Below are 26069 nucleotides of genomic sequence, written 5' to 3'. Positions count from 1 at the left end.
CATCAGGGAAGACAGTGCCCTGCGGGGCTCAGGTGCTCAGAGATGCAGGGAGACGGAACTGACGTGGTCTACACGGGGGACGACACCTCGGGACCAGAGAGGGCACCCTGAGGTTGGTTGAGTCGTCTTGAGTCAAATTGGAAAAATGCCTGAAGTTGAATTATTGGCCAGGATTGGGTTAAAGAAAACTGAACTGAGGACAATTGAAATGAATCGAAGGAATTGAATTTAGGTGAATTGAAGAAAGGAAATCGAATTGAATGGGAGGAATCCAATAGAATGGAATTGAAAGTAAACTGGCCCAATTTGATTTGAATTGAGGAGTCAAAGAGAAAATTGAAAGGAGTTGAGTCGGAGGTCTGTGGTTGAGCTGAAAGCAGGGACCTGGAAAAATTTGAGGCAAATGACATGAATTGAGGTGAACTAAAATTTTTGAAACACATGACTGCAGCTCACATTAATTTTATCTGGAGTCAGGGGAGCCCACACCAAAGATCCCCCAGCTGAAACGTACTTGTTCAGAGAGCATTTATGGAGCTCCTACTGCATGCAGGCTCTGGGTTAGGGCTCGAACACCAGGCTGAATCAGACCTGGCCCGGCCCCCAGGGTGCTCAGGACAACCATTGCCAGCCAATGTGCCCAGCACCTGAAGTTGGACCTGGAGAGGGGCAAACAGGCCAGGCCAGGATGAGCACCTCCTCCAGGAAGGCCTCCAGCGCACTGAGACAGGGCTCACTCCACCTTGGGGCCAAGCAGTTTTCATCAGTGTGCCTGGGGCAGCACAGAGGGTAGGTGACGCGGCCCGTCTGTGTCCACACTGGGCTTTCTGTCTGGGGCCTTTTGTCCTCCAGGCCGTTTTCTTCTGGAGCCTTTCCAGGACTTTTGCAGACAATTCATCTCAGGACGCCTCCCCATTCACAGCCGGGTCGTAACAGGAATCGCCAAAGCGAGCACTCGCTCTCCCAGGAAAAGGACTTGAGCTGCTTCTGAGCAGTTTTGCACTTTTCTCTGCTATTTTTCCCCAACTTGTGTCAAGTTCAAGGATTTTTAGTCAATTAGTCTAAGAATATCTCAGCCTTGTCTTCACATTTCTAATCAGCATTTAGTGCCCGCGGAAACCTGCATACACACGCCTCCTGCCGATTCCTCTCCAGGGGGCTCAGCTCCTGGCGTTGCCGTCATGTTTTTTTCTATTTTGCCAGGAAGGAGAGTGAGACAAAGCAAGGATGGGGCGCCCTGCCCTTCTAGGGTAACACAGCTTCCTCCGGCCGGCCCACGCATGCCGTGGGTTGCATTCTTGGACGGCACAAGCACTGAGGCGCCCACAGTACTGCAGAGGGACCCTCCCCTACCCGGGCCATCATGAGCCGTCCCAGGACAACTCAGCATCAGGGCCTCGCATCCAAACCCAGATATCCCACTGAGCTGTGCTGTCCTGGCTGGAGTCCTTGACCTCTCTGAGCCTCAGGCTTCATATCTTTAAAATGGGGATGATAATATCTACCTCCCATTGGCATTGGGGGGATGAAATGAGATGGTGGGTAAAACACGCCTCACGTACATAACAGTGTACATGTCTCATACCTCACAGCTACTCAGTGAACGGTAGCTGGATCTGCTGCTGCTAATAATAATACTCACAATGGGTCAAAAAATATTGACTTACATTGCACTTTTTGTTTTCAGGTTTTGTTTTAGATTTGCTCAAAGAAAATTTGAAAAATCTAGGAAAATAGAAAGAAAAATAGATACGTAAATGGTACCACACCCCTCTCACCACCCGGGTGCTCTCACGGTTTCCTCTGAGCACGGGCTTTTAGCCTATTTTTCCCTCTGTTTTAATAACCCTTCTCTCTTAAAAAAATTCTGAACTTTACGTCATACGTATCTCTCTGTTTTTGCAGATATTCTTATAAGCTCTTTATTGAATAAAGAAATTAAGCCTTTGTCCATCATATTTGCTGCAGATATATTTCCCAGGCCATATTTTTTTTTTTTTGCCTTTTTATTGGGTGGTTTAATTTTGACATGCAGAAGATTTTCATTTTTATGCAGTCAAATCTGTCCATATTTTCTCTCCTGATTCCTTGTATTAGCTCTAAACTTAGGCAATCTTCCCTCTCCCAAGGCGTGATGAATATTAAATTCTACTTAATTCTCACTTTTCTGGGCCCTGACTTTTTTTTTTAACATACTTAACGCTAATCCTGATAGAATTCAGGTCCATGAGCGGGTCGAGGTGGGGCTTAGCCCGCCTGCTCTGACGTTCGCGGAGGAGGGGGTCTCCTTTCCGCTCCCACCACTCACCCGCCGAGCCCCCCCCCCCCCAGGGGAGGGGCCCTGCCCCGCCAGCTGCCCCAACCCTGGCCTCCACCAGTCTGCCCCCTGCTTGCCAGCGTCTCCCTGACGAGCGGCTGGAATGAGCCCATTTCCAGGGGCTGGAAATTCACTTCCAAAGAACAAATGGGCTAGAATCCTTGAAATGCTCAAAAGTGGGCCCAAGAGAAAATGACCTAGAAAATGAACCAAATTACTGCTAATGCGACACGTTGGGTGAATAACTCCACCCAGGGCAGCTCCATCTTGTGTTCCTGCCTCTCAGGGCCCCGGGTGGCTCCTGCACGCTTGCTTGCCCTTGGCCATCGGAGCCTCTCCCCGCGCACTGGCTCCCTCCCCCGCCCTGCTCAACCATCCCCCTAGAGCTGCCCAAGCAGGACAGAGGGTGCCGGCCTCTGCTCCAGGGCTTTGAGAACGGCTCTTTCACGCTGCAGCCGCCTCAGCGGAGAGGTGCCCACATTGCAGGTGAGCAAATCAAGGCGCCAAGGATGTGACAGCCTCCTCCGGTCACCATGGAGTGAGTGGTGCCGCTGGACCACAGGCCCAGGCAGTGGGACTCTGCTCTGCCCGTCTCTCCGTGATGTCCACGGCACTGGCTGGCCCCGAGTGACAGAGCGCCCTGGTTGGCCAGTGAGAAAGAGCGAGGGAGGGGGAGATGAATGTTGGGGTGGGCAGTGGGCTTGGGGTGCCAGATCACAGCCCACCATCCTTCTCATGGGGAAGTGGGGTGGGGGCCACAGACCCTGGAGGCCGGACCTGTACCCGTCAAACTCAGTCTACTCTCCTTTAAAATGTGAGGCTAGAGCCGGTGGCTGATCATCCACGTCCATCTGGATCAGCCCTGCCACCTTCTTAGGCCTGAAAGATGCTGTTCAGAGTGTGGTGGGCTCAGCTGCCCGCATCCTGCCCCTCGCCCTCCTCTCTGCTGCCTTCCCAGCAGAGCCCACAGGGGAATAAAAGCCAAAAGGGACAAATGCTGCACATTGATGGGGAGAGAAAGACCCGCACAGGCAGAGTGGCTGGAGGGAGAGCTGGACTGGGAGAGAGGCTCAGGTGAAGCCAGCGGGTGTCCCCCAACCTGTGTGTGAAACAGCTGGCCCAGGACACAGGCAGTGTCTCACCGGCAGGGGCAGCAGGAGGAGAGAGATGGAGAGTGGCCACTGCCCACCCGGAGCCCTGGGGGCATGCAGGACACGGAGAAGCAGCTGGAAGGTGTGCAGCATGGGGACATCAGCCATGGCCCTTCAGGGTGCAGCAGCCCCCTCTCCTTCCCCACGGATGCAGGGCCAAAGCCTCAGACCCAGGTCACCTGGACAGCCACCAGGTCAGCGACTCCTCCAGTGGGCAAGGCAGAGGGGCAAAGGAGGAGGGAGCCGCACACGTCACAGCATCTTCCCTTCGGACCGTCCACACAGGCCCGCAGCTGGGCATTGTCACCTCCACTGTACAGACGGGGAAACAGAGGCAAAGGAGGGGCCCGGCCCGCCCAGGAGCACACCGCAGGCAGGTGGGGCTGAGAGGCCAGCCCCATCCTGTCCAGGCAGCAGATGGGCACTGAGACCCAGTTCCCAGCTTGGGGAATGAGGTCCTGGCAGGGACACAGGCTCTGGAAAGGCCCATGAATCTCCGGGAGCTGATGGCTGCGGTTGGAGCCGCGCCGCGCAGTACCATTTGCATGTGGCGTGTTTATGGGCCTCTGAGAGGCTCGCCAGGTGGAGAGGGAGCGTGCGGCCTGTTAATTTCCCAGTTAATCATGCAGGACATTTGGTAGCTAGAGCACTTGCTTCCCCAGTCGCCTTGGCCAGCCCTGGGCTGGGCTGTAATTCACTCTCCATGGTGCAAACAGGTGCCGAGAGCCACCGCCCCGGGGCTGGCTACAGGAGGCACCGTTGCTGGGGGTCCCTCATCTCCCGCCTCGCAGCCTCCTGAGTCTCAGACACATTGTGCACATGCCGGTGGGGGGTCCAGTGCACCTCAGAGCCTGCCCAGGCCTGGAGGCATCGAGGTGCCCTGGGGTGTCCACAGGCTCTGGCGGCCTGAGACAGGATCCCGCTCTCTGCAGGCCCCTCCCAGCTGGCTCCTTATCTGTAATGCGTGGTGACCTCAAGGATGAGGGAGACGGCTTCAAGTCCTTCCTGTGGGTGCTCCCCAGGCCTCACAATTCAAGGAAGGAAGGCGCTGCTGAGGGCTCCACCTGGGGCCACCTTGAGAATGAGGAATTAGTGCCGGGGGCACAGAGCACACCACTTAGGAACCTCTGAGGATGGCACTTACCTTCCATAAGGTGCCTGTCTCAGGCTGTCGTGTACCCAGCCCACAGCCTGTCTGCTGTCCTGGGGACGTCCAGGGCAAGTGGCCCACCTCTCTGCGCCTCCCTGTGAGAACCTCGAGGATCACGGTGAGAAATAACGAGGGAGGGGCAGCGCCTGGACCCAAGAGATTATTCAAATCGCCCTGACGTGCAGGAGTTCCGACACTGTGCCATCGTTTGCGCCTGCGCAGGCATCAGGGAATGACAGGCCTGCATGTTGGTCTCCTTGCCCACTGATGCCCCCTTGGCTTTCCCATGGAAAAGGGCCTCCCTTGGGCCCTATGCCGGCGGTATGGTCCCTCTCCTCTGGTTTAGAGGGAGGAAAGGCTCAGAGCTGTTGGGAGGTGCACCCGGGGCCCCTGGCAGGTGGCAGGACCCAGGGTTTGAAAACAAGCCACCAGGCCACAAGTTCTGTGTCCTTCCCTCTCTGCACTGCCCACAACTCACCTGGCATCCCTGCAAGCAGGTGGGAGGGAGCAGGAGACTGAGGCACCCAGAGCTTGTCACATGGCCAAGCACTGGGCTGGACCACGAGGGGCAATGTGTCCCACAGACACTGATGAACACCTGCTGTGTGCCTGGCCCTGGGAACTCAGGGACCAGCAAGCACAGGGCCACCACAGGGAGCTCACAGCCTGGTGGGGAGGCGAGGTGTGACGAGGCAAGTGTCCCTGTGCCAGAGGCTCAGCGTCCTGGAGGGAGACCCCAGGCAGGTGGCAGGGAAGCGCTGGGGCTGTTTCCGGCGTCCTCCTGGTGCACAGCGACCGTCCCTTCACCCCCACTGTGCTGGGGCAGCCCACCCATTACCAGAGCAGCAGAATCACAGCAACGAAAACAAGAGGGCAAAGCCCACCAAGAGCCCGTCAGACCCGCCTGACCCCGGACCCCAGCCCAGCCCACCTCCCCTCACCCTGTCTGCAGCCTGGAGGGGCAGCTGCTGGTGATCTGGAAGCCCTGGGACCTCAGTTGCTCCATCTGTAAAATGGGAGGGAGGTGTAGCTTATACGATGTATGTGGTCCCCCCGGAGTTTAAGTTCCATAATTTCACGAACTGCAGGTCCCCTGGGCCGGAGTCTGACGGGGACCCCAGACCCCCCCCCTTAAGGGTGAAAGAGAAGAGAATTTGGAGGACAAAGGGCTCTGAGCATCCCAAAGCAGCTGCTTAAAATGTTTATGTGGGGCAGGGAGGAGAGGGGGCCCTCGAGTTGTGACAGAAGCACAGACCTCGCCTTTTCCTCCGAGTCCCAAATGCAACCTCAGCAGGTTGCCCGGAGTGATGAAGCTGCCTCCCGAGCTGTGGTCAAACAGAGCAGCCCCCTTGTTTGAACCTGGAGTCAAACCAACAGACTCCAGCCCCTGTGAGTGAACACGTGCGCTTTTGGTCATTCTGTGCATCGGGCAGCCTGGACCGTCTCCACCAGCATCAGGATTGCCACTGAGTGCCCGGTCACCAGCTACCAGTCACAGTCCTGTGGGGGCACAGCAGCCAGGGAGGTGGAAACAAGAGCACCAAGGTCTGAGACAAGTGCTGCCAAGGAAGTGGACAGTGCTGAGGTCAAGAAGAGCGGGAGGCTGGTTTGAGAAGGGCCATTGAGCACTTAAGCTTCCACTTGAAAAAGGGTAGGCAGCAGCATGGGAAACCTGGGGAAAACTAGCAAGTGCAAAGGCCCTGAGGCAGAGACAAGCCTGGTGGAGGCCTTCTGATCAGGTCCAGGCAGCATAAACTCCTAACGGTAGACACTACCACCAGGACTGCGTCACCTTAACAGGACCAGCCTCCCACCAGGCTGCCACAGCCTCCTGAAGCCCATCTCATCCACTCAGCCTCTCCTCCATCCTCGCAGGACAGCCGACGGCTTTCTTTTCGAAGTCTGAGTCTGATTGTGACCCTGTTCTGCTCAAAACCCTTCCAGGACTGCCTTGTGCTGAGACACAGCCAGCTGCCCAGCATGCTTCAGAGCTCTGGGGCCACGACCAGTGTCCCCAGATTCTTCTCCGAGCCACCCACCACGTTCCAGCCACATTGGCCATCCTGGAGACCCTCAAACTTGCCACGTCCCCTCCTGCCTCAGGACCTTTGCCCAGGCTGTAACCTCTGCCTGGACCACCTTCCCTCCTCTTTGTCAATCCTCCCATCCTTCAGCACATCACCCAAGGACACTTCCTCAAGAAGCCCCCCACTTTCCCGATCAGACCAGAGACCCCTGTCGGAGCACTGAGGGCCCCGCACGCCTTTCTTCCCGGGACCCATCACAGTCACAACTCGGCCTTCGTTCATGCGACTGTTTGAGCCGCGCTGTCTCCGCACCCTCCAGGCTGGGGGTTTCTCGCCTCTCCTTTTGTCGTCCCTGTAATTTCCAGAGCCTCGCGTGGCGCTTGTGTGCGGTAGGCACAGCGCACGTTCACAAACTATTACAAAACGTGTTCTGAGTGAGCGAACGATGTAATTTAACAAGCGAAGCGAAACCGACCTGGGGTGGAATTTGGGGCAGAGAAGTGATAGATGGATGAACGCCGAGACAGACACAGAGGCTCTCCTGGGCGCTCAGACGGTGGGTGACTTAAAATCTCTTCCTCGTGCTTCCCTTTATTTCCAAAGTTTTGAAGAGAAAAAATCCATGATCAGAAACCCATAGTGAGGAGCGAGAGGAGAAAGCAGCTGCCCCGAGTCACTTAGAAACGCTCGGGGCTGTGAGACTAAGGGAGCCTGGACTCTGTGAATAAAGCTGTTTCTCGCGGGGTCGTACGGGCTAACAATTCTGGTCCTGCTGCCCCCGTAGACCAGACTGAACAACTGAGTGAGTGATGGCGGCTAGCGGGAGCCGGGCGCCCCCTGCTGGAGTGGGAGGTTATAGGTGAGCAGGGGAGGCGCTGGGACCACCCACACGGTGACGGGTTAGAGCCGGGGCCTCCGTCTGAACTCACATCTAGTTTAATACAGACGCAGGTGGTCATACCTGGAGATGCTTGCAGTGTGTGCACACACACGGGTCAGGGCACACACGCGCACGTCCTCGCTCTGTCGGCAGAGAGCCTAGAAACAACGACTCCCCAGTAGCTACAGGCACAGCCAGCACCCAGGTCTTGGTTTCTAACGCCGTCCTCCAGTTAAAGGAACCAGGTCTCCTGGAGAAATGGCTGAGTCCAGGGCTGGGGCAGCAAATAGACAAGCTGAGCCTGGAGCATCTCGGGAAGTCAGGAAGTAAGAAAACGTTCAACAAAGCACACGGTTGGGGCCGGTCAAAGGCGGCTGAGAGCGTGCCCAGGGGCCAAATCTGCAACAATTTCAGCAACAAAATAAATAAAGTGGTAACAAATTATAGCCCAAAGAATAAACTAATTATCCTTGAGTTCATACTGACATAAACACATGATTGGATAAACGAATAAGAATCAACAAACCTCCCATACCAATAAAGTCCCGACTGACAAATGCGGACCCTCCACCCTGGAGGGAGGGAGGGAGCCCCGGTCTGCAGGTGCGCGCCGTGCCCAGTGACGCCCTCCCGGAGCTCACGGTCTGGAAAGGAGGGCGGGAGGTCACTTTCGTTGGGAGAACCTGACAATCCTGACTCAGACAGTGATCAAGGTCAACACGGACACTCGCGAGCCGTGTCGACAGCAGGCGCTCTTGACAGAATGTCCAGAGAAGGCGCCTCACCCCTGGGGTCGTCCTCCTGAAACACACAAGCCTGGTGCGGTCACCAGAAAAACATCAGGGACATTGTGCAAACCATGCAGCTTCCTCAAAACTGTCAAGTCCATCAAAAATGAGGGATGTCTGAGAAACGGCCACAGCCCAGAGGAGCCTCATCCCGGAACAGAGGAAGGGTGGTAGGTAAAAAGCTGGGGAGATCTGAATAAGGCAAGGAGCTTAGCAACAATGTATCAACATGGATTTGTTAACTGTAACAAACGCACCGCAGAGCCCCACATGTTAGTCACAGCAGAACTCCGAGTGGGATGTATGGGAACTCTCCGTGCTATCTTTGCACTGCTCTGTAAATCTAAAACTAGTCTAAAATTAAAGTTTATTTAAAAATTAAAAAAACCCACAGTGAATTGCATCACGAAAGCAAATGAGAAAGAGTACTGGTGTCCTTAGGAAAGAAGGGGAGGGAAATTTGGAGACCGGGCCCTGACACGCACGGGGAGAAGGCCACGTGATGATGGAGGCGGCAATAGTGATGCGGCCACAAGCCAAGAAACACCAAGGCGAGCCGGGAGCCACCAGGGCCCGAAGAGGCAGCAGGGTCCTTGCCTAGAGCCTTCAGAGGGAGCGTGGCCTTGCCAACACCTTGATTTTGAACTTCTAGCCTCCGAAACTGTGGGAGAATAATTCCTGTTGCTTTAGGCTGCCCAGTTTGTGCTAGTTTGTCATGGCAGCGCTAGGGGACTCGCGTAATGTTCTAAAATCTCTCCCCAGCCAATGCACGGAGACATCAGGGAAAGGGGAGGCAGCCATTTTCCTCATTCACAGCTAAGCGCCTGCAGCTCAGAGAGGTTAAGACACATGCCCAAGAGCGCTCAGCTCAATCCCTCATCTGGGTGGCCCGGGATGGTGCACTGACTCATCTATGAAGCTCTTGGCATCAGGGAGGTCACACGGCTACGGCAGGACAATGCAGGGCTAAGAGCCAGTGGGCTGGAGGCAAACCCAGCTCACCACTGTCTTAGTCGGCTTGGGCTCCTTTAACAAAACACCACAGACTGGGCGGCTTAAAGGATGGGGATGCATTTCTCACGGTTCTGGAGGCTGCAAGTCCAAGATCGAGGCGCCAGCGCGGTGGGGTTCTGGTGAGGACCCTCTTACGGGTTTGCGGACTTCTTGCTGGGTCCTCACATGGTGGAGAGTGAGATCTCATGTCTCTTCCTCTTTTTCTAAGGGCACTAATCCCATCGTGAGGGCCCCACCTCACGAACTCATCTAACTCATATTGTCTCCCCAAAGCCCCACCTCCAAAGACCATCATTTTAGGGGTAGCACTTCCTAATTGGGGGGGAACAAAAAATTCAGTCCATAGCAGCTTCCTATCAGCTGTGTGGCTTCAGGCCAGTCTCTCAGCCTCTCTGGTCCTTGTAGAACAGGTAGGGCCACATCATTTGCTTTGTAGAGTTATCAGAGAGTAAATGGTCAATGCACACTGATCTGCTTGGCAGAGCGCCCGTGAAGATCTGGCATCTCTGTTCATTCAGCACCGCTAACGCCAGCCCCGGGCTGGGTGCTGTGTACACACCGCACTGATGGGGCGGCCCTTTTCTCCTGCTTACAGCCTCTCCCGCCCACCGTCCCCCACAGTCTTCACCGCAGCCCCATGAGCCGGGTCTGGCACGGCTGTTGCCCCATTTTCCTGCAGGAGAAACCGCAGCCCAGGGATGTGGTGACCCGTCTTCAGGACTCTGAGCCTGTTCCCGCTCGCCCACACTGCCCGGGGCCAGGTTGCCACCTCCATCCCTCCCCCGGGCCCCCAGGCTCCTCAGTTCACCCTCTTCCCGCTGACCCCCTCACACCCAGCCATGACGCCTCCTCTGCACGTTTCTCAGGCCAATCAGGAAGCCTCTCTCAGTGAGCAGTGACATCACTCACTGACCAGCCATTCTGCGCCCCCAGGAAGGCACTGCCACCTCCACACACCAATGCACACGTAAGCCTTCCTTCCCATGTGGCTAGAGTCCTAGCTGTGTGACCTTAGGCAGGCCACTTAACCTCTCTGAGCTGCGTTTTTCTTTTCTATGAAGTGCAATGATAACTGTGACTTCCCAGAGCTGCTGCCTGGGGGCCATGAGATTGTCTGCGTGAGTACTCCCACTCAGCCTGGCCCAACGGTGCTCAAGAAGGGGCATAAATAGATTTCTCCCTCCTTTGCGGTGAGTCAAGGGAGCATTCTGGAGACAAGGCCCCTTCAGCGTTGAGCACAGGAGAATCACTTAAAATATAAAAATAACATTTTTACGGTTATTAAAGTTATAAGCATTGACTGCAAAAAACATAAAATAAACAACTAAGACAATACCTGAAGGAATGATGCAGTGAGAGAAAATTACTGGCAGTCTCATTGCCCAGAGCCATTAAAATGTTGGTAAAGAGGCTCTCAAGCTTCTCATTTTATATTACTCTTATTCAGAGCTGGGGTGCGGAGAGCGAGAGTGATGGGGAAAGAGAGAGAACTTCACAGAGTGGCCCCGTTTGGGACACGCTGCTCATGATCTGCCTTCACGTGCACTGCTACCCGCCACGGACATCTTTGCACCTCGGGAAGCTCGGATCCATTGTCACAGAGCAGCCGCTGAGCCATTCCACGGAGGCTCCGCCATCCTTTCACCGCCCCTCCGCCGACGGACGTTTGGTTCATTGCCAGGTTTGCACTGCACAGCGGCTAATAACTTACAGAGCCCACTGCAGGCGACCTCGTTGCCCTCACGTCCGCAGGCTCGCGTCCAATTATTTTGTTCTGATTCATCCTAGGAGGGAATCGCTGGGTCAGAGAGTGTGAGCGTTTTAAATCTCCAACAGCTCAAGACCAAATTGCCTTCCAGGGATCCCATGTCAATGGCACCCCTGCCCTCACAGTGCGGGGTGCCTGGTCCCCGCCCGCTGCCCTCCGCTCCCCGCCCCTCTCCTCCCGCGCTGGGCTGATGTAGCAAACATGCCTCGTGCGCCTCGAGGTCGATTAAACGGAGGCTCAGAGGCAGGGGCCGCGTGACTACTGGCTGTTTGGGCTCCTTCTCGGTGAATTGACTCACTCATGTCTCTGTCCATTTTTCTTTTGAAGTTTATCTATTTATTACATATTTGGAGCTGGCTTTTTTGTGATGGTCAAAGGGATGGATACAAAGAAAAGCAACCCTGAGTTGGAACCGTCCTGGAGAGAAAAGAGGACAAGACACACACATTCGTGTGCATGAATGTGCACACACTCATACATGCTTGTGCAAACACACGCACAAACACGAGCACGCATGCATAGATAGACACAGGCACAGCACGTGTGTGCACACACGTGCACATATAGGCATACATGCACACAAATAGTGACCCGAGTGACTGGAGAGGGTGCCCAGGGCTGGGAAGTAACTAAGGCTCACATGCGGTCGTGGACGCTGTTCTACCTTGCAGATAGCAGGCGCCTCAAAGGCGACCGCACGCCAGTCTCCCCACATGCCCACCCAGCTCACCGCAGCCTCAGCTCAGAGGCTGTCACTGCTCAGTGCACAGAGCTGTGTGGGGGACACAGAGCCGGGAAGCAGGGACACGCAGATCTGAGGCCAGCTGGTTGGACGGCGGCGTGGGTTTGTGAGGCACCACCACCCGGGAGCTCGGAGCTGCCACGGCCTCAGCCATGTACCCTCACACAGGACCCCGGTCTCCCAAACCACGCCAAGCCCAGTTTCTCCCTACCCAAGGCAAGGTGGCCCCTCTGGGACCCTTAATCCTTAATGCCAGGCCCTGGAGCTCGGGGCACAGAGGCAGGGGCAGGACTGATAACTCTGTTCACGAGGCCATCAAAAAAGCCTCCACAAGCTCTGGAGGCATTAACAGGAGCAGAAGCTCCAGAAGCAACCACTGATGGTGCCACTCTACCCAGGCATCAGGACCAGGCACAGCCCACGAGACCCAGTTGTAGCCACGTGACTCAGAGGTCACCTGGGCTGTCCCTGGTGCTCCTCCTGCCCACCTCCCATCCTCCCTAGGGCCCACCTGAGCACCACCTCCTCCCCGGGCGCCCGGCCTGGCATGAGCAGGGCAGACACGGCCCATGGGAAGCTCAGTCTTGGTGCAGCATGCGTGCCGGGCCCTGGAGCTCCCCTCCAGGCCTCCAGGGACACTGGGCCCTCCTGAAGGTCAGCCTCCCTTCTGAAAAGAGGGCACCAACCCCTCCTCATGGAACTGGGGACAATCCAGGGAGGCCACAGCATCCAGCACTGGGAATGGAAGATGGTTTGGATTCCACATGCATTTCTCACCCCACGTGCCACTCACCCCATTTGTAGAGTGAGGAAACTGAGGCACAGAGAGCAGACTGGCTAGCAAGCAGCACAGCTGCTAAGGACAGAGCGGGATTGATAATAGGCCTGGGCAGCTGCAGAGGCCAACCATAGGGGTCTCCTGGAGGACTCGGGTGGGGCCCCAAAAGGCTGGAGGTAGGGAGGTAACACAAGGAGCGTGGGCTCCCTGGAGCCTCCCCTCTGTGTGTAGAGAAGGGACTGGGGTGAGGAGGGGGCAGTTACCTAACCCCTGAGTGATGCCTCTGTTTCCCCGTCTGTAAACCAGGGCCGTCATCGCCCCTGCGTCTCTGTCCTGTGGGGACACTCAGCCAGATTAACGGCTGTGAAAGGACTCTGCGAGGGGCGCATGGGACACATGTCAGCCGCCGTTATTTTCCCTTTCTGCCACCGCGAGCTACTTAGCAGTGAAGGGCTCCTCGGCACATCCGCTGTTGACAAGAGGGGAGGGAGAGAGCAAAGACATAAGTCACCGGGAGGCGAGGATTCCGCCGGGAGCTGCCTGTGAAGCAGCTCTCCTGAGGAATTTCACGATGAAATATTCATGGGCCCTCTGCCCGGCCTCTCCAGAGCACTCTGGCTTCCCGGAGCTGCAGGCGTGACGAGGATGCATGGTGGTGGCCCTGACTGCGGGCGCTAGAATCTGACGTTACAAATGCGGATGAGAGGGATTCCCACCTGCCCTTCGTAAGCGGGCCCCGAGCGAGGGATGGCCTCGCACCAACCAGCCCATCGGTGAGGATGCGGCAGGGCCCGGAATAGGGGGCTACTTACAGGTGCAGGCACCTACTGTGTGCCAGACTCTGCACGGAGCACTTCACGGCCTCCTCACAGTAGCCCGGGAGGTGGTCACTGTTATTCTTTGAAAATAGAGAAAGTGAGGCTCAGAGTGTGCAGGCGCTCACACCGTTGTCGTAAGTCACTGAGCCAAGACTTGAGTGCAGGTCTGTCTGCCCTGTTGGGCACACGTGTTCTTTCTCCCTCTGATCCAGATGGGGCTGCCAGTCCTGTGCCCACTCCCTTCACCACTGGGGACCCAGGACAGGCAGTCCGCAGTCCCGCCCCTGGCACAGTCGTGTGGCCCAAGCAGAGGCCAATCGGACATCTTCCCTGAGACTTCACACACGGACACAGAGGAGAAGGGGCTCGATTTGTTGCAATGTGGACGTGAGGATTTTTATGCTCATTATGTGCTGAAAATGTGGAGCCTTCAATTAGGTCAAATAAACAGAAGAAAAGAGAATGATCTGAGGGAGAGAAACCAGCTCCAGGCACATGTGGCCCCACAAGGTCCGAGACCACGGAGGAGCATCCGTGTGAATGGGGCGATGACGGGCAGGAATGCAGGACAGCCAGGTGGGCGGGGGATCTGAAGATGAGCTCTGCAGCCCTTCCTTGAGCAACTGGCTCCCCTCCCTCTCTGCTGGTACGTGTAAACATAGGGTGGGGGGCCTGGACAACGCCAGGCCAAGGGTGGGTGTGGCCCCACAGTGGGGAGCATACAAAAGAGATAAAGCCATCACTCTCCAGCCCACTCAGGGCCTCAGTTACCAGCTCCTGGTGGGCCAAATCTTTGGCATCAGGTAGACTAGAGTTTGAATCCTGGCTCTACCGCTAGCTAGCTGTGTGTGAGGTCAGGAAAAATACTTTACCTCTCTGAGCTTAGTTTTCTCACCTGAAAAAAAGCTAAGACAATCTCTCTTCCCTCATAGGGTTATGGTGAGAAGGAAATTAAATAATGTAAGCGCTCAACAAACGCTTCTTGTTATCATTGTTGTTGTATTGTCTTTGTGATGGCGATGGTGATGATAATGATTGTGGTCATGGTGGTGATGATGGTGATGATAGTGATATTATGGTGATGGTCGTGACGCTGGTGGTTAAGATGAAGATGATGGTGATAATGGTGATCATGATGGTGATGATGACGTTGACAGTGTTGACGATGATCATAGTGATGAAAAGCCCATGGTCCCTCTAAGGTCCCCTGCCGTGTGGAGCCCAGTTTTGAGGTAAGGAAGAAGGAAGAAGTGAGTGTCTCTCACCACTCTCTACTCTTGGTAACATCTCTCGAGGTCATGCTGTTCCCTCTTCCCATAGGAATGAGAGGGAGTGCTGTCCAGGAAGCTTCTGAAGATGACGGATTCGCGCTGGGCTGGGCTGGGCTGGGTTCAGTCAAATCCCTCATCATCGCAGTAAGATTAGGGTGTACTCACGCTGAGATGACAGAGACGTTAGAATTATCTGACAAACTGCTCCAAGCAGCCGTCACAGAATGCTCCAATGAGTAATTACGAACAGCCTGTAACAAATAAAAAGAGAAGAAGTGTCAGCAAAGAAATGGAAGACACAAAGAAACAAAGCTGAAATTTTAGAACTAAAAAATACACTGACTGAAATTTTTCAAAAGCTCCGTGGATGAGCTCAACAGCAGAATGGAGGGGACAGAGGGAAGAATCTTTGAATTTGAGACAGAACAATAGGAACTACCCAGTACGAGCAACACAGAGAAAATACATTAAAAAAAAGTAACAGAGCTTCAGGTACCTGTGGGACTATAATGATAGATTCCTGTCATCAGAGTCCCAGAATAAGAGAGAAAGAGCGAGCAGGTGGATAACGTACTTAAAAAAATAATGACTGCAAATTTCATGAATTAGACAAGACATAAACATACAGATTGAAGAAGGTGAGAGAGCCCCAAACAGAAAAAACTCAAAGAAATTCACACAAAGACACATCATAGTGAAACTTCTGAAAATGAAAAAAAAAAAAAAAAAAAAGAATATCTTGAAAGCAGCCAGAAAAGAATACTTTACCCATTGGGGAAAACAATTAGAATGACAGCGAATTTCTCATCAGAAATCATGGAGGCTGGAAGGAAGCAACAAACATTTTTCAAGTACTGAAAGAAAAGAGCTGTCAACCTAGAATTATTTATCCAGTGAAAAGATCCTTCAGGAATGGAAGGAAAATCAAGACGTTCTCAGGTAAAGGAAAACTAAGGGAATTTGTCTTGTGAGCAGACCTCCGCTAAGAGATGGCTGAAGCTTCTCCAGACAGAAAAGAAACAGTAACGGAAGTAGTCATGGACCGTCAAGAAGGAAGAAAAAACAACCAAAAGAGCAAAAATATGGCTAAATGCGGTACATTTTCCTTTTCCTCCTAAGTTTCCTAAATTATATTTGACAGTTGAAGCAAATATTATAACACTGTCTGAGGTTCTAAATTTATGTACAGGAAATACTTTAAACTATTATATTCTAAATAAGAGAAGATAATAGGACACAAAGGGAAGTAAGTTTTCTGCTCTTTACTCAAACTGGTGAAATGATGACACCAGGAGACTGGTAAGTTGCGCATGTGTACTGTAACACCTAGAGCAGACATGAAAGCAGCTGTACAACGAGAATCACTCAAAAACCCCACAGAGGGGCTGGCCCTGTGGCTGAGTGGTTAAGTTCACATGCTCCACTTTGGCAGCCCAGGGTTTGCCAGTTCGGATCCTGGGAACGAACCTACACACCACTCATCAGGCCATGGTGTGGCAGCATCCTACATATAAAATAGGGGAAGATTGGCATAGATGTTAGCTCAGGGACAATCTTCCTCAAGCCAGAAGAGGAAGATTGGCAAGAGCTGTTAGTTCAGGACCAAAAGAAACCTGTTCAAGTAACCCACAGGAAGGCAGGAAAAACAAAAGAGAGAAACAAAAGTCAAAGGGAAGAAAGAGAAAACAAAAAGTAAAACGGCAGCCCATTTTAAACCCTAACAATAATTACATTAATTAATGTAATTATTACAATTGTTATTATTATTATTGTTCTAATTATTATAATAATAATGTAACTAATACAATAATTAATGTAATCAATAATTACATTATATATAAATGGCCTAAACACACCAATTAAAAGACAAAGATTGACAGAGTGGATTAGATAACACAAACCAACTACACAAGACCTATGAGAAACTCACTTCAAAGATAACAATATAGGTAAATTGAAAGTAAAAGGTTGGAAAAAGACATATCATGCTTACACTAATCAACAGAAATCAGGAGTGCTTATATTATCATCAGTGCACCAAGAATACAAAGCAACCCTAAATGGATACGAACCAAGAACAGAGCCACAAAACACATGAAGAGAAAACCTGAGAGAACTGGGAGGAAAAATGGACAAACCTGTGATTACGGTTGGAGATTTCAACACTCCTCTCCCAACGATAGAATAACTATACAGAAAAATAAGTAAGGATATAGAAGAGCTCACAATACCCTCAGCCAATAGGATCTGATCAACATTGATGGAACACTCCACCCAACAACAGAATACACATTCTTTTCCAGAGTCCACAGCACAGGTACCAAGAGTGACTGCATCCTGGGTCATAAAACAAACCTCGGCAAATTAAAAATAACTGATATCATCTGTTTTTCCAAGACAATGGAATTCAACTAGAAATCAATAACATAAAGACAACAGGAAAATCTCCAAACAGCTGGAAACTACTTAATCCATGCTTCAAAGAAGTCTCAAAGGAAACAAAAAAAGACATTGAACCAAATGAAAATGAAAATACGACGTATCAAAACCTGCGGGACACAGCTAATGCCGTGCTGAGAGGGAGTTTTATAGCACTACATGCTTACATTAGAAAAGAGAAAAAGTCTCAAATCTATAACCAAGCTCCCACCTCAAGAACCTAGATAAACAAGAGTAGATAAACTGAAAGCAAGCAGAGGGAAGGACATAATAAAAACAGGAGCTGAAGTCAATGAAACCGAAAGTAGAAAAACAGCACAGAAAATCAATGGGCAAGAAGCCATTTCTTTGAACTGATCAATAAAATTGACAAACCTGTAAGTGCTCAGTGAAGACTCACCTCCTCCCCTCTCCTCTCCCGCCTTTTCAGACGGAAGCGGGTCGCTGGGTAGCACTTTGCAGTCTTCAGAGCACCTCTGAGTCCATTGTCTCCTCGGACCATCAGGAAACTGCTTGACCATGGAGAGATATTGATGCCTATTTTACACAAGGAAGTTGAAGAACAGAGAGAGAAGCATGCTTTGCTCAAGTTCTCTCAGTGGTGAGGAGCAGGGCATTGTCAGAACAGGGCTGGTTAGTCCTTTGCCCACTCTCACTCTTAGTAAACAGGGCTGTGTCCGGGGTAGGGCACCAGGGGCTTTGTTCCTTCCACAGAGGAGCCCTTGTCTCTGCTCAGGCTGCAGTTTCAATGGAACTTGAAACCTGGCAGAGCCCACAGGATTGACAAGGGTAGCCGTGAAAAGAACTGTCGGCTGCTTCACTCCCCTTTGTTCACTCATCACTCCCTGACTGAGGTCCAGGGAGATGGGAAATTCTGGAAGCCCTGGTCATATGTGAAGATCGTGGATTAAACAGGCATTGATGACAGAACCTACTGCCTGATGACAGGCATTGAATCCCAACCCTGTCCTAGTGGTGTGACCTTATGCACATTAACTTGACCTTTCTGAACTCCAAAGTCCTCATCTGCGTATTGGGAATAATGATAGGCTCTGCTTCACGGGTCTGTGGTGAGGACAAAATGGCATGATCTGGGAACACCTTTTAGCCTGGCACTACAACACCCAGTAAGTGGCTGTTGTTGTTACTGATGCTGCTGCTATTTTAGTGTTGTTGTCATTGATGACAATGATGACGAGGATGTTGTGGATGTTGTTGCTGAGGATGATGTTGTGGACGTTGATAATGTCATTGACGATGTTGTTGATGATGTTGTAGTTCAAGACACTGATGACGTTGATGCTGATGATGAAGTTGTTAATGTTGACGGTGCTGTTGCTCATGATGCTGTTGTTATTGACAATAATGGTGCTGTTGTTGATGACAATGATGTTGATGATTTTGCTGTTGATCTTGTTAGTGTTGATATGGTTGATGTTGATAGTGATGATGTTATTGATGATGATGATGTTGCTATTTATAATGTTGTTGATGTTGTTAAATGATCCTGATGTTGGTATTGTTGAGTATGTTGTTGACAATGATGTTGATGATGCTGTTGATGATGATGACGATGATGATGATGGTGTTGACGATGATGATGATGATGGTGTTGATGATGTTGATGGTGATGATGTTGATTGTGATGATGATGATGATGATGACGATGATGGTGATGTTGGGGTTGTTGATGCTGTTGTTGACTATGTTGTTGTACTGTCATGCATTTGTCCTCATTTTGCCTGGAATTTGATGCCACCTTACTGCTTAGCCTCTGTCTGTATGATCTCCAGGCCATTCCAATTGTCACCACCTCTGGGAAGCCTTCCCAGACCTCTTCCCAGCCCAGGATTCCTCGGCGCCTTGTGTGGAGCTGTTCAAAGCACTGATGATGTTACAGCACATCGAGTTTCACAGGCTCTGTCTCCTGCAGCGCTCTCCCAGTGCTCTGTGAGGGCTGGGAGCCAGGGCTCCACACCGTGCTCCTCATGGTGTAGACACTGAGGGAGTCCTTGAGGACAGAATCTGTAAATGTGAGGCTGAAGGAGGGAGAAGCTGAGTGGACGTGTGAAAGTCTTGCCCAAAGTAACACAGAATAAGAAACCAGAATTAGCTATCAGAAGTAATAAGGTGCAGAAGAAATTGCACCATATTGGGATCCATTCCAACCAGAGTTTTGAGGCCACATGTATTAGTCACGTGACCTTGGGCTTCAGTTTCTTCATTTGTAAAATAGAAGTCACAATACCTGCCTCATAGTATTACGATGAGGACAGACTTTGAAAGGACTTGTGAAATTACCCAGGACCAGGTGGGTGCTCATTAATAGGGACTGTCAGGTAATATGCACCCAGGCTGTCTGGGTTCAAAACGTAGCTCTGCCTCTTACTTGCTGTGTGACCTTGAACAACCTATGTAACCTCTCTGTGCTTTAGTTTCCTCATCTGTAAAATGAAGAGAATAATAGTCCCCGCCTCAGAGGTTGTTGTGAGGTGGGTTGATATTCATAAGGTCTTAAGTAGTACCTGAGATACTACGGTAAGTTCTGCGAACCTGTTCACTGTTACCCTTACAGTCATGCGCCACATAAGGACGTTTTGGTCAGTGATGGACCACATATTGGACAATGATCTTACAAGATCAGGGCCATCTAGCCTAGATGTGTAATAGGCTATATCATCTAGGGTTGTGTAAGTACACTCTGTGACGTTTGCACGATGATGAAATTGCCTAATCATGGGTTTCTCAGAACATGTCCCCATCATTAAATGACACATGGGTGTATTCAGAAACATCTAACCCTAGGCCTTCCACAGACTGAGCACCATGGGGAAACTGAGGCAGAAACCCTCTCTTCAGAAAAGGAGGCCCTTCCTATTCTGCCCAGGTTTGTCCTGAAGGACACATTTGGACCCAACACCAGGATGACTCCATCCTCCAAATACTGATCTTCTCTCTTGTTCCTTCTAGTTTTTGCATTTTCCTTTGATTAACGGTTTTAATAAAGAGGCATAATTGTGCCTCACAGCAAATATCCAAAGAAGACGGGAGGATGTGCCAACAAAATCCTTGAAGGAACTTGCCAAGGCAACTGCATCTGCTGCTTCTCCCCTCCTTCCCCAGAAGCACCTAGATGACCCCCGAGGAGGGTCGAGGTGCCATGGTCAGGGCCCCGGTGAGGAAGACGAAAGCCCCGGGTTCCTCCTGGAGTCTGGGAGAAAATCCTTGCTCTGGATCCCACTGAAAGTGCAGCCCTCCTCCTGCTTCCCAGCTCCATCCAGAGACCATTAGCCAAGGAGGGGAGGAGACGGGAGGGGATTAGCCAGAGAGGAAATCACTCTGCAGACACACTCATTCACTCAGTTGATGCTCAGGAAACCTCCCAACCCCTGTTCTCCCAGAGTTGCCCAGGGTGCTGCAGGAAGCTGAGCCTGCACAGCGCTTCAGGGGGCAGGATCAGCACAGTGGCCAGAGGGACCTCAGGGTAGATGCACACCCTGGTTCCCAGCCTCACATTGGTGCCTGATCCTATTCGAAACTCCCCAGAATGTCACACTGAGCCCTGATCCTGGTCACAGCTGAGCCCTGATCCTGGTCACACTCTGAGCCCTGATCCTGGTCACAGCTGAGCCCTGATCCTGGTCACACTCTGAGCCCTGATCCTGGTCACATGCTGAGCCCTGATCCTGGTCACATTCTGAGCCCTTATCCTGGTCACACTCTGAGCCCTGATCTTGGTCATAGGCTAAAAAAGGCATGAACCTGGTCACAGGCTAGGCCCTGACAATGATCGCAGGCTGAGCCCTGGCCCCAGCTATAAGCATAAACCCTAGCCCCTGCCGTCTGAAGAACCTGTGCCCGGGGCAGGGTGGCGGGGCATGGGTGCCCAGGCACAGCCCTTTCCCTGTGGGCCCCAGTGCGGGATCCCGCATTCACATGACAGGGTCTCAGAGTCACTTCGACAAAATGCCATGTCACCTGCCGTGGCTTCTGGCCTGTCTGGTCATTGCTCTCCAGGGACCCTGGGAAGCCGGGCTGCTTTCTCTGCCGCCACTTCTTACAGCCAAGCCGGTGTGAAAAGTTCAGGAAAAGCTCTTAAAGGAAAATGCTTTTCTGATGTTGGGCCTGAAATAGCTCTCCCTCTCCCCGACTTAATAACCAGTTGTCGAGATCGTCAGTTCTATTTCAGAAATAAACGTCTGTTAGCGCCATTCACCTTCCAGCTTGACTCAAGGTCAGCCCCTTGCCTCTGCTCCTCAGAATTGACGTCTGAACATTGGGGCCTGGGATGCAAAAGCCTCAGGGGTCCCAGGAGGGTCACCTGCCTGGGAGCAAGTGGGAGACAAGCAGCCGGTGGTGGTGGTCAGGTACACCCCCCTTCTCTGGCTCCAAGCTCTACACCTGTCCACACTGCGGCTCACTGTGATACAGACAGTGATGATAATTGTTGTACAAGCATCGGCCTGGGGCTGAGCTGTCTACAAAGCATGTCACAGACAGCTCATTCGGTCCTGCTGGGAGGGAGACCACAGGCCAGAGGGCAGTGGCCACCAAGAACCAAGCATGCATGACCTGCCGGGCCCAGGCAAGGAGTGCTACCTGGGCAGGCCACAGAGGTGAGGGCAGCCCTGGGGACTGGCGCTGTAATTAGTTCCATGGGGAACGTGCTTGGGTTCACACAGCCAGCAGCAGGTCTGGATCTGGAGCCTGGATCTAAGCCTGGTTCTGCTATAAGTCCCCTGGGAATCCTGGTTCCTGGGACCAGCTTCACAGTTCACAGGGCCCAGTGCAAAATGAAAATACAGGGCTGTTGCTTAAAAATTAAGAATTTCAACATGGCAACAACAGAGCATTAAACCAGGTGTGGGGCCCTTCCGAGCGTGGAGCACCGTGTGACTGCCCAGGTCACCCACCTGTGAAGCCGACCTTGCTGGTCACATCACCTCTCCAGCCCCCTCAGTTTCCCCATCTGTACAATGGGTAGGTTTGACCTCTGCTCTGCTGAGGCTCAGTGCTGCTGAGGGTGAGTTGAGTGAGAAACAGAGGGACAGAGAGGTGGAGCAGCCTGCCCCAGGTCCCCAAGCAGCGCAAGGAATGGGCCCCAAGTTTGTGGCTACTCACCCCCGCGGCTGGGACCCCCTGTGTCTGCTCTGTCACACACCCGGGTTCTCAGGGCTGTGCCGAGAAAGCCAAGGCCCCTGCCTGCAAGAAAGAAAACGTGGAAGTGCGGTCATTTCTTCAAAGATGAACGTTCGCTTTACTAACATAAAAGAGGAAACTGCTACATTGCCTCTGCCCCTCATGTAAGTCGTAACTCCCGTCCCACACAGAGTCAGAGGGGAACTTCCAGAAGTAATTTTAAATGACAATTAGACTCAACCCACGTAACGTATCAACAATACCAACACTCTGCTGAAGGGAAAACAACGTGAACCACCATGTATCCGTCGGCTGTGGCTGCATAACAAGCCACCCCAGAAGTGAACGATTGCTTGAAACAACACAATTAGAGCAACACAATTGCTTAAAACAATAGAATTTAATGAGTCCCTGGGTCTGCGGATCAGTGTGTGGTTCTGCGGCCGCTCACGCATCCGAGGTCAGCCGTGAGCTGAGTGGGCAGCACGGCTGGTCCTGGTCAAGTTCTCTCGTGTGGTTAGGGGGAAGCTGGCTGAGAGCTGGTCTGGAATGGTCCTGACCGGGACGAGTTGGCCGCCTCTACGTGGTCCCATCCCCCGGCAGGCTAGCTGGGGATGGTCCCGGGGAGCGAGCAGAAGCTCATGGAGCATCAAGGCTGAGTTCTAACCATGCAGGGCACGCCCACCACATTCACTGGCGAGCCGGGGTGATCGTGCGCATCTCTTCCTGACTCCACGTCCATGAGGTCTTGTTGGTGGCTTGAAACCAGCCTTGGTGGGAGTACTTACACCAGGGAAATCAGGACACGCTGCACATCAGGGGGTCAAGGTATTAACGTGGGGGAGCCAGTTTATTGGCACTCAACTGGCCACGTTCTATTGGCCAAAGCGAGGCACAAGGCCAACCCCGATTCAAGGGATGCGGGGCAACGAGGATGACTGGCTCTCCTCACTCTGCCTGGGATTTTCCTGGCCTTGGCACTGAAAGTCCCACATCCCAAAACCCCCAGGCCCAGGCAAACCTCAAGGTGGTCCCCGGAGGGACAAGTGCCACCTCTCGCTGGAGGAAGCAGCCGTCACATTGCAAAGCGCAGGGAGGCACGGCAGGAAGAAGCGTGTGCAAATTTGCTATCAGTCCCCCACAAGCCACGACCAAGTGCAAGTTCACACATGAGCAGCCGCGGCAGTCATGTCCCAAATACCACCCGGACGAGCGCAACCGTAAGACCCCAGCACCGAAGGATGCGCCCCAACTTCAGGGGGGATGAAATGTGGGAAAGGCCTTGTCTTAGAATTGGTGAGACACGGTCACTAGAGTCCTGGGCAATCAGCTCGGGGTAGGTGTACACAGGGAGCAGGAAGCAATCCATCCAGCGGGGCGGGCGGGCAGCGCACGGAGGATGCCTCCAGCCGGGCTCTGAAGAGCCGCGCTCACTCCCGACTCCCAGAACAAACAGCCAGCAGCCTCTCTTCTTTCTCCTGCTCAAGTACACAGCTCAAATGGCCCTTTTAAGTCCAGCAGGCTGGGGCCACGCTCAGCGTGGAGGGTCAGGGGCGCGATGCGTGGGGTCTCTCTGACTCGGGCACCCCTGGGGGTGACAGGGCCAGAGGTGACTAAGTGTTGGGGCTTAAAAGGCTGCGGGCTGGAATAGAAGTGAGAGGAGGGCGGGAGCAGACAGAGGGAGCGGACACGGAGCTGATGAGGCAGCAAAGCCAAGACAGCAGTGACGACGCGAGGCCAGGCAGGCGACGGTCCAGCCGAATGCCGGAGCCTGTCCTGGCTGTTTCTCAACTGCACGATTCTGCCCCCCAAGGGGACACTTGGCAACAGTAGGGGACATTTTTCTTTGTCACCTGGGGGAGGAGAGTGTTATGAGCTCGTGAGGAGAGGCCAGAGATGCTGCTTGTCATGCCACCATGCACAGGACAGCCCCCACAGCACAGGGCTACCAGGCCCCACAGGGCAGCAGGGCGGAGGGTGGGAACCCTGTGAGAGGGGACAGATTCCAGGCGGGGGGGGGGGGGGGTGCGTGGTGACAGCACAGGACGGGGAAGAGAAGGCTCAAGCCCATGGGTGACCTCGCCTGAGCCCTGGCCCCACCCCGCCTCCAAGCCTAGTCTCAGGAGGCGCAGAGCAGGAGCCTCTCCCAAGGACGGTCCAGAGCCTGTGCTCCCCGAGCCCCAGGGGACAGGGTTCCTCGAGCCCCGGACAACCAGCTGAGCTGACGCTGCCTCTGGAGGAAGCTGTTTGTTATTCTATCCCTGGCCCCCAACACAGCTGGCTCCAGCCCCGGAACGTGGAGGGGGGCTAACCTAATTGCACTAATGGTTTGTAATCAGTCGGAATGGGGTGTTTGTACACATGAACAAGTGGAGCTGCAGGTGGGGAAAGCGAGTCCCCCGGGGCTCCCAAAGGCTCATACTGCCTGCCAGCTGAGAAGCCAGGGGGTCCCCCCAGGCGACGCTGCCCCCCCCAAGCAACTCAAACCTCCTTTGGGCCTTCCACACCACACCAAGAAGGCCAGGGGTCTGCAGACCATGACAGCAGACTTCCAGACGTCTGGGTTCCCCCCAGCCTTGTCTGCCACTGAGTCCCAGCCCCTCCGCTTGGTGGCTTGGAGAAAGCAGAGCAGCGAGAGCCTGCAGAGCCGGCTTTGACTTTCCCCAGGTCTCCAGCTCCGTGGATGCAGCTAGGAAAAGGGAGCTTCACTGTGCCCCAGATGCTTGCAGTCCGGGGGCTCTGAGACCACAGGGACAAACAAGGACCATGACCATTATTCTTGTTGCCGTAAGCAGTCCTCACTGGGTGCCCCTCCACCAGACACCATATAATCACTTGACGCCCACAGCATCCCCATGTCGGGGGCATGACGCTATCACCCCACTTACACGCGAGGACAGTGGAAGCTCAGGAAGGTTCCCATGGGGCGAGGCTGCACAGGGGCTGAGCTGCGGGGGCCGTGACTAATTCTGCTGATGTGGGCAAGGGTCAAGGCGAGCTTGAGGAGGAAGTACTGACTGAGCAGGGCATCGCGGGACGTGTAGGAGTTGCAAGCTGAGAATTGGAAGGATGTTGCCTTTACAAAGGCACAGGATGGGCCCTGGATCTCCTAGGACCAGGGAGAAACCCCGAGGTCTCCACAGTGAGAAAGGATGGGTCGACAGTCTTTGAGGCCAGAAAAGCAGGTTGGGGGCAGGCTGGGAAGCCTGGATAGTCGGGATCAAGTTTCTGTTATGGAGAGGTGGCTCTTGTGGCTTAAGTGAGAAAGATCACATTCCAGGAGGGCTGCATGCAAGAGGCTGCGTGTGTCTGAGCTCAGGGGAGCAGAGAAAAGAGACAGGAAGTGTGGTTGGGCACAGGCTCCAGATTCAAAGCTTGGTTCTGCCACTAACATGCTGTGTGACCTTGGGCAGCTTCCTTACCCTCTCTGAACTGCAGCCCACTCACAGGGCTGTTGTGAGGCTTAACAGGGTAAGACCCTTGAAGCAGCTAGAGCAGTGCCTGGTGCACGGCTGGGCCCAGCACATGTCGTCCCAGCTGACTCAGCCACCAGAAGCTGGAAGAGGCCAGAAGGCTCTTCCCCTAGAGCCTCAGAAAGGAGCCTTGATTTCAGATTTCCAGCCTGCAGAACTGGGAGAGGATGGATTTCTGTGGCTTAAGCTGCCTAGTGTGTGGTACTTTGTTATGGCAGCACCGGAAACGAACACAAACTCCCACATGGAAATGCTCATCTTCTGCCCTCCCCCGCTGCTCCCTCCCTGGGGTGACCCCATGTCCCGCTGCCTTG

The sequence above is a fragment of the Equus caballus genome, chromosome 9 (assembly GCF_041296265.1).
Source record: "Equus caballus isolate H_3958 breed thoroughbred chromosome 9, TB-T2T, whole genome shotgun sequence".
Classification (NCBI taxonomy): Eukaryota; Metazoa; Chordata; class Mammalia; order Perissodactyla; family Equidae; genus Equus; species Equus caballus.
This window is presented reverse-complemented; position numbering follows the sequence as displayed.